General features: G+C 46.3%; 1 long non-coding RNA gene across 1 annotated transcript; it reads right to left on the bottom strand.

Moving 5' to 3' along the window:
* Positions 1–1,148: 1,148 nt before the first annotated feature.
* Positions 1,149–8,085, bottom strand: LOC142741259 (uncharacterized). The gene is made up of 3 exons (XR_012881050.1): positions 7,968–8,085; positions 7,571–7,690; positions 1,149–1,198 (listed from the first exon to the last, which is right to left on the bottom strand). It is a non-coding gene; the product is annotated as an uncharacterized LOC142741259 (long non-coding RNA).
* Between the last annotated feature and the right edge of the window lie 866 nt (positions 8,086–8,951).

Here is an 8,951-nt window from a genome sequence, read left to right as displayed (position 1 = left end):
CTCTTCCAGCTATAATAATAACAACAATTCATTACATTGGGGGAGGGGATTCATTATATAATGGGTGCTCTGGCCCATGGATTCTATTGTCTCTCAAGCTCTGTAGACCTGGAAATAAGATATCTTACCGTATATGATGGAATTCTCTGCTTTGCTGATGTATCATAGGTGTCTGTGCCAATGTCAAACTTATATGTAGGAAGGAAATCAATGGTGTGCTCCTTGAAGCCTAGAAATATGGACCCTTACGTTGAAAGAAAAAAAAAGTGGTCAGTATTAAAAAAAAAAAGGAGCAATTGATAATTTTAGCACTATATAAGAATTTGGGGAACATATCAACCATCATGTCAGTGATTTGTATTAATCTGTGGAAGTGGTTGTGGTATTAAAGGGGTTTTCCAACTTCTGACAACTGATGACATACTCACCAGATAGGTCATCAGTACATGATCTGTTGTGGTCCGACACCCGGACCCTGCACTAATCAGCTGGTCCGGTGCCTTTGAGCACCGGACGTACATGCCGGATGCAGTTGGCGACGGCCACGGAATTCAAGTGAATAGGAGGCAGACCTGCAGTTATGCATCATGGCAGCTATGCTATGTAAGGAGCCAACTGCTTCCGGCTCCGTACATAGCATTGTGTGCCATAACATCCGGTGCCCGCAGGCCACTGGAGCAGCTTAACGGTGCAGCGTCCAGGTGTCGGACCCGCACCGATGATATACTGATGACCTATCCGGTGGATAGGTCATCAGTTGTCAGAAGGTGGAGAACCCCTTTAATGAAGGTTGAGGAGTGATAGAGATCTGTCTACTAGTAAATATACCATTGTTCTTGGCTTCATTCAGATGGTCGTGTTTGAGGAGACTGGACATATCTTTTCCTTCGATCTTCTGTAGAAGAGATTCCACATTTTTTCTGTCCTCTTTAAGTTGAAAATTGAGGTCTCCAAACCAAAACACCCGATCAAAGCGGCTGGTGACGTCCACTGTAGAATAAAAAAAAATAAAGAAATTATAGCACATGACTGCATTAGACTCAATGGAGACAAATAGAGAGATAAAAGGATCCTTAGGTTCCACCACATAAGTAATACTCACAGGCATTGGAGTTGATTCTTTCCGGAATAATTTGAGGCAGACGGAGACCCTCAGTGATGGTTTTATAGTCCTGGATCCTCTTGTTGACTGCCCCAACTGCCAACAAAAAAATACATATTAGCAGTGGCGGATGATCATATGGGCGGCCCGAATCGCATATTATTTAAAAAAAAAAAAAAATTGCAGCGCGCCACTGCAGCTAATGGAGAGGAGGGGTGGGTGTGAGGGATTATACGGCTGCACCGTCCGCCCTGCTGCCTCTCTGAGGGGGAGGCGGCGCAACTGAAACCAGCCGCCGCCACCCCCTCCTGCACTAATTGTACCTGCGTGTATCTGTATTACTGGCCACTCACAACATAGAATGAGATTGATAGATTAGAAAGAGTTTGATCAAACAGGAACAAACCTTTTATTTTTACCAAAACATTATTAGTACAGACATGGCCGGCCTTAGCTATGTGCGACACGTGCGGTCGCACAGGGCGCCGGCCGCCATGCTGTAAGGGGGGCGCCAGTGGGTACGAGCAGAAGAGAGGAGAAATGTTCCTTCCTCTGCACTGCTGCGTGAAGTGAGCGCTGATTGGAGGAGCAGCAGGTGCTTCTGTCTGCTCCACCAAACAGCACAGCCTGTACTGCAGTGTCACACACACTCAGCACCTCACGCAGCTCCTTCCTGCTGTGCTGCTGCCCCAGTGAAGACTCCTCCACGGAGCTCCAGAGTCAGGTAAGAAGAGCAGCAGCTTTAGCTTAATTTATGTTTATTTATGTGCTGTGTGAGGGAGGAGGAAAGAGGGGGCTTTTAGTGATGTGTAACAGGATGTTTTTTCTTTAAAAGATCTATTTTGTGGGGGAGGGGAGACTAGGTTAGAGGTACTTTGAGTGTGTATTTTTTACTGATAGATTTTGAGGGTGAGGGGACATTGCCCTAAATGCTATAGGAGTGGGGGGATTCTTTATAAATGTATTTTGTGGGGAGGGGGACTTCTGTATAGTTTATTTTGTGGTGTAGGAGCTTATTATGAATCATGGGGGAGGGGAACTTAGCGTTCTGTATGGGGAGAAAGGATTCTTTAGGGTACGGCCACACGGAGCGGCCCTCACACTGTCGCAACGCGGCCAACAACCACGCTGGCACTATGTAGGAGCGGCTGTCAAATACCTCGTTAAGGGGTATTCCGGTTACATTCGCATGCGCACTGACGCTCCATTCATTCTCTATGGGAGCGCCGTAGATAGCCGAGTGCAGTGTTCTGCTTTTTCCGGCGCTCCCATAGAGAATGAATAGGGGGTAAGTTGTTGTAATTTGCAAAATCGTGCGGCCATAAAGGGTGTATTAATTCATAGCCGCACGTTAACGCGGGTAAACCGTCCCTTTATCTGCAAAATCGTGCGGCCATGAATTAATATACCCTTTATGGCCGCACGATTTAGCAAATGACAACAACTTACCCCCTATTCATTCTCTATGGGAGCGCCGGAAAAAGCAGAACACTGCACTCGGCTATCTCCGGCGCTCCCATAGAGAATGAATGGAGCGGCAGTGCGCATGCGAATGTAACTGGAATACGTGCGGCCACTAACAGGCTGTTTGACAGCCGCACTGAACATGGTGCTGGCGTGGTTGTTAGCTGCGTTGCGACCATGTCAGGGCCGCTCCGTGTGGCCTTACCCTTAGGCTGGATTCACACGAGCGTGTGTGTGCCTTTTGCGCAGGCAAAAAACGCGGCGTTTTGCCTGCGCAAAATGCATTTGACAGCTCCGTGTGGCAGCAGCATATGATGCGCGGCTGTGTGCTTTTTGCGCAGCCGCCATCATTATGACACTCCATTTGGATGTTTGTAAACAGAAAAGCACGTGGTGTTTTTCTGTTTTCATTCATCCTTTTCACTGCTGTTGCGCGAATCACGCTGTTCGCATGGAAGTACTTCCGTGTGGCATGCGTGGTTTTCACGCACCCGTTGACTTCAATGGGTGCATGATGCGCAAAAAACGCTCAAAGAACGGACATGTCGTGACTTTTACGCAGCGGACTCACGCAGCGTAAAAATCACGCACATGTCTGCACGGCCCCATAGACTAACATAGGTCCGTGCGACGTGCATGAAAATCACGCGCGTTGCACGGACGTAATTCCCGTTCGTCTGAATAAGCCATTAGAGATAATATTTGTGGGGGAGAGCAACTTGATTATAAGGGTAGGAACACACAGGGTGGATACGTAAAACCACAGTGTATACGTCCTAAGAACCGCAGGGAATTTCACCTGAAAAAGAGCACCAAATTTTGGTGTCGTTTTTTGGGCGGAAAGACTGCAGAAATAAATTTTAAAAAAAGCTAATACTCCCAGCCGTAGTCCCTTTCTCTCTCTCTCTGAGCGTAGCCCCGCCTCCTGCGATGACGCTGTAGTCCATGTGACCGCTGCAGCCTTTGATTGGCTGCAGCTGTCACATGGGATGCATCGTCATCCCTGGAGGCCGGGCTACGCTCAGAACAGAATACACATCGCTATGACTACGGCCGGGTGTATTACCTGTTTTTTTCTCATTAGAGAATAACGATAAGCAAAATTTTTATTATTGATCTTCTCCTTTGTTAACACTGACCAAATATCATTATAATTGGTCAGAAACTAGCGAATCATGATGATAATTGGCTCAACTAAATAGGCCTTTAATGGGTGTATATTCAGGCTTAGTGCCTAGGGCAGCGTGAGTTGTAAATACGGCCCTGCTAAAGACGCAGATACTATTGAACACTATAGCAGAGCAGGGAGGTATCTCCCTGCTCTGCGATCTACTTGGCTGGTGGTTCCCAGCATGAGGTTCCCATGAGAACCCTCCAGGGGTGCCGCGACACTCCTCTGGACAACTGCCACAGACGTGCTTTCTCTCCTCCTCCTCATAACGCAAAGTGGATGTGAGGAGGAGGAGGAGATATTTTTGCAGAACCCCTGTAGATGGCACCCCCCGACTAAATGGACAGAGACGTCAACGCTGAGGACAGGGATTCCGCTTCAGGAGTTAGTTGCCCCTGATGTCACTGTTCACATATGGACAGAGACATCAAGCACTCCATCAAGGAGCAGAATCCCCAGCCACAGGGAGCTACAGTGGCGCTATCTACAGGAAGGGAGTGCTACCTACATGGGGGCTGTGTGGCACTACCTACAAGGGTGTGTGTGGCACTACAAGGGATCTGTGTGGCACTACCTACAAGGGGGCTGTGCGGCAAGGGGGGGATTTGTGGCACTACTTACTAGGGATGCACAATGCATCGAAACTTCGATACTGTGCATCCCCAAATGGTTCGAGCCACACAGCTAAGTATAGTAATACATGATGAATGAGAGCGGGGCTGCAGCTGTGTAATACAGCCATTGCCCCGCTCCTGAGTCCTGACAAGTAGGTGCCGCGAGGATGATGCAATTTGGCCAGCGCTGCACTAATGAGCGGCGGCACTGAAAACAGAACATGGCGGCCGCACTGCAAAACACCCCCATGTTCTGTCTTCGGTGTCTGCGCCGCCGCTCATTAGTGCAGCGCCAGCCGCATTACCTCATGCTGACCGCGCACACACTTCTGTCAGGAGCGGGGCAATGACTGTATTACACAGCGGCATCCCCGCTCTATAACGGCGGAGATCAGAGAAACCGCTCATCTCCGCCGCTATTCTCCTGAATGCTGCGATCAAAGCTGACTGCAGCATTCAGGGGAAAGTGAGGAGGGGGGATTACTCTTGGATAGCGTCACAGGGAATTCCTGTGACGCAATTGAGGGCCATACCATATATGGGCAGACAGCCCAGGGTCCATTGATGGACCCCAGTGCCGTCTTACCATATTTCCTGTTGTTAGGGCATACTTAGGTATGTCCTAACAACTGCCTGTGTACTATACATACACAGGATAATGTACTGGCACATATCTGATATATGCCAGTATATTAAAGTTTAAAAATAAAGTAAAAACATAAAGTAATGTTAAATTTAAAAAAATACACATACGCCTTTTTTACAATAAGTATTAAAATAAGTCTCAATACATAAAATACACACATTCGGTATTGGCGCGGCCGTAATAACCTGCACAACAATTTTTTGCGTCATTTATGATGTGTACGCTGTAAAAAATTAAATAAAAAAAAACTTCTTTCACTTATTAATGTGAGGCCCGAGGTGTGATGAATTTAACCTCCATGTGCCTCAAATTAATAGTAATTAACCCCATCATGTACCTTACATATTAACCCATTATGACTGAGAAACATGATGGGGTTAATTACTATTAATGTGAGGCAAATGGAGGTTAAATTCAGCATCACACCTCGCGCCTCACATCAGAAAATGGAAGAACTTTTTTTTATTACTGTTGGCAAAGTATCGTTTTGGTATCGAAATTGCAATACTACACAAAGTATCGGTATCGAAGTCCAAATTCAGGTATCGTGACATCCCTACTACCTACAGGGGGCTGTGTGGCACGAACTAAAAGAGGGCTGTGTGGCACGACCTACAAGGGGGCTGTGCAGCAAGGGGGCTGTGTGGCACGACCTACAAGGGGGCTGTGTGGCACGACCTACAAGGGGGCTGTGTGGCACGACCTACAAGGGGGCTGTGTGGCACTACCTACAATGGGCTGTGTGGTACTATCTACAGGGGGCATCTGTGAGTGGCGGGCTGATGGTCATTTTACTGTGAGTGGGGGCTGATGGTCATTTTACTGTGAGTGGGGGGCTGATGGTAGTTTTACTGTGAGTGGGGGGCTAATGGTCGTTTTACTGTGAGTGGACGGTCTGATGGTCATTTTAGGGTATGTTCACACGGCAGCGTCCATTACGGCTGAAATTACGGAGCTGTTTTCAGGAGAAAACGGCTCCGGAATATCAGACGTAATGGCATGTGCAGGCGCTTTTCGCTGCGTCCATTACGGACGTAATTGGAGCTGTTTTTCCATGGAGTCAAGGGAAAACGGCTCCAATTACGTCTGAAGAAGTGACAGGCTTTTCTTTGACGCGGGCGTCTCTTTTACGCGCCGTCTTTTGACAGCGGCGCGTAAAAAAAATGACCGTCGGCACAGAATATCGTAAGACCCATTCAAATGAATGGGCAGATGTTTGCCGATGCTTTTTAGCCGCATTTTCGGACGTAATTCGGGGCTATAACGCCCGAATTACGTCCGTAAATAGTGTGTGTGAACCCAGCCTTACTGTGAGTGGAGGGGCTGATGGTCATTTTACTGTGAGTCCCCCATAGGTGGTTTCCACCTCTGACCTCCAATTGAAATTAATAGTAGGAAGAAAATAGATGTGGCGCTCGTTTGGAGCTTTTTTTGCTGCGTCTTTTGCATTCGCTTCAACGGCTTAAAAAAAAACGCTAAAAAAACCCCATCAAATATCGCTGTCAATTCAAAAGCAGATTTTTTCTGCCTTACAAAAAACGCTGTGTGAACATACCCTAAGAATGTAGTGCTTATTTTTAGCTATTTTCTGTCTTTCTCTAAACAAATTTTGGTAGGGGGGCCCTGAGGATTTTTTTTTTTCATGGGGTGGCTCAAGTCCGAAAAGGTTGGGAAACTCTGTAGCAGGCTACAGCGGCGCCTGCAGCCTATGAGGCGCAGGGACAGGATCCCTGCGCAGTCGGCGTGATGACATCTCTGGATCAAGCCGGCCTACGCAAGGATCCTGTCAGGTGGAGGTGGGGGGCAGTATGGCACTGTCTACAAGGGGGAGGTGGGGGCTGTATGTCACTTTCTACAATGGGGAGGTGGGTGCTGTATGACACTGTCTACAAGGGGGCGGTGGGGGGCACTGTGTACAAGGGGGAGGTGGCGCTGTATGACACTACAAGGGGCAGATGGGGGGCTGTATGGCAATACAAGGGGCAGATGGGGGCTGTATGACACTACAAGGGGCAGATGGGGGCTGTATGGCACTGTCTACAAGGAGGAGGTGGGGAATTATGGCACTGTCTACAGGGAGGCTGTACGGCACAATCTACAGGGGGCACTTTCTACTAGGGGGGCTGTGGGGGCATTATACTCTGTGGAGGACATCATACTGTGTAGGGGCACTACAGGGGGCAATATAATGTGTGTGGCACTTAGGGGGCATAACACTGTGTGGGCACAATTAGAGGACAAAATACTGTGTCCTTGAAGGTGTTATAATATATTACATTATTAAATATTATTATTATACTGTGTGTGGGGCACTAAAGGGGCATTACACTGTGTGGGGGCACTATATAGGGCATTATACTGTGGGGAGGAATTATGCTTTTTTATGGGGCATTTTTTATAATGGCGTGGGGCGCCGAAAGATAATTTCGCACGGGGCGCCATCTACCCTAAGGCCGGCCCTGAGTACAGATCTCTTCATATCATCCCATATTTTTCAGTTTATCATCAAATAGCAGCAATTTTATACAAAGTAAAACTGTACATGGTCATATATTAATATTGTAAATACTTACATCTCAGATGTGAATTAATAAAAAGGAAAGATGTTCCAAAGACGGTGAAGGCAACACCCAAGGCTCCTTTAGTTTTCACATGGTGGAATAGCCTGGTTGTTACATGGGTGTGCTCTACCTCTGTATAAGAAATTAAACACAAAAAGACGGGTCAGTGGTTAAGAGTACTACATGCAACAATGGAATAGAAATTATTTCCAATTAAACTATGGAAATATTACTAGAACATAATTTCATACTTTGTAACTGTGGTGTGAACTTCTAGATCTCCAATACTCAGAAGTCAAGAATCTGAGAGCCAAGCTCTTAGGCATCTAATTCTAATAACTAAATAAGATGTTCCAGCTAATGACTACATTCAAGACTTCTTATGTAGATGTAGGAATGTGAATCTTACCTGAGCAGAACCAGATTAGTTCCCGTCGAACAAAGATGGTGAGATACAGGACTCCGAGCCCTGAGGAGTGGTATAATACATAGTGTGGTCCAAGGGTCTCCTGTAATTTTATCTCCCATTCCCGTCTACAAGAAGACACAATTTCAGATTTAAATATTAATAAATGACACAAGATTAAGATACTCAACTCATCTGTATCAACACTCCATATAATAACCTCTGGGGATACATTTTGAAAATTAAGGAGTGATAATACAATAACTAGAGCATTGAGAGAGAATTTGTATCAGCCGCCCTGCAGTCCATCTGCAGTCATAGGCTGGTGTAAGACAACCTGAGAAGACTTACCTGTTTGGACATCCTTCCTGAACGCCAATAACATAAATGTCTTTCGTATCATCTGATGGTAATAGCAGATCCTCCACATTTTGCGGGTAATCCTGTTCAAAATATACAAACATTAATATTGTATACAAAGAGCGCCAACTCAACTGACATAGGGTAGAATATAACCTGTCTATGTGATATTCAACTACAAACTAAAGAGACATGGTTACTGGCCCATTTCATCCAACTTGAGCTCGGGCACACTGATGGGTCACAATAAATATTGTACATTACTTCTCACCTTTCCCTCCATATTCCAGGTGGCAACATATAGTCTCAACCGTCTATCTGGGAAATAGCGATCCAGTTCTCTAGCGCCGATCACAGCACTGCTGCCAAAGTTTCTGTGAAGATATGGGGAGAATTAAAGATCTAGTGACTGTTATACCACAGCTCTGGATATCTGAGCAATGTATGAGAATTATTAGTTACATACCTTTTACGGATATTTTTGGAGCGCAGGCGGGTCAGCAGGCTGAATGCGCTCTTCTTGGTGTTCTTTGACGTAATGTCACAATATTTGCTGTGACTAAGATCGCTGGATTTTTCATCTGCCATATCTTTGATGACAGAATACTTCTGGAGCGAGATGTTAGG

The sequence above is a fragment of the Rhinoderma darwinii genome, chromosome 2, assembly GCF_050947455.1.
Source record: "Rhinoderma darwinii isolate aRhiDar2 chromosome 2, aRhiDar2.hap1, whole genome shotgun sequence".
Lineage (NCBI taxonomy): Eukaryota > Metazoa > Chordata > Amphibia > Anura > Rhinodermatidae > Rhinoderma > Rhinoderma darwinii.
This window is presented reverse-complemented; position numbering and strand designations above follow the sequence as displayed.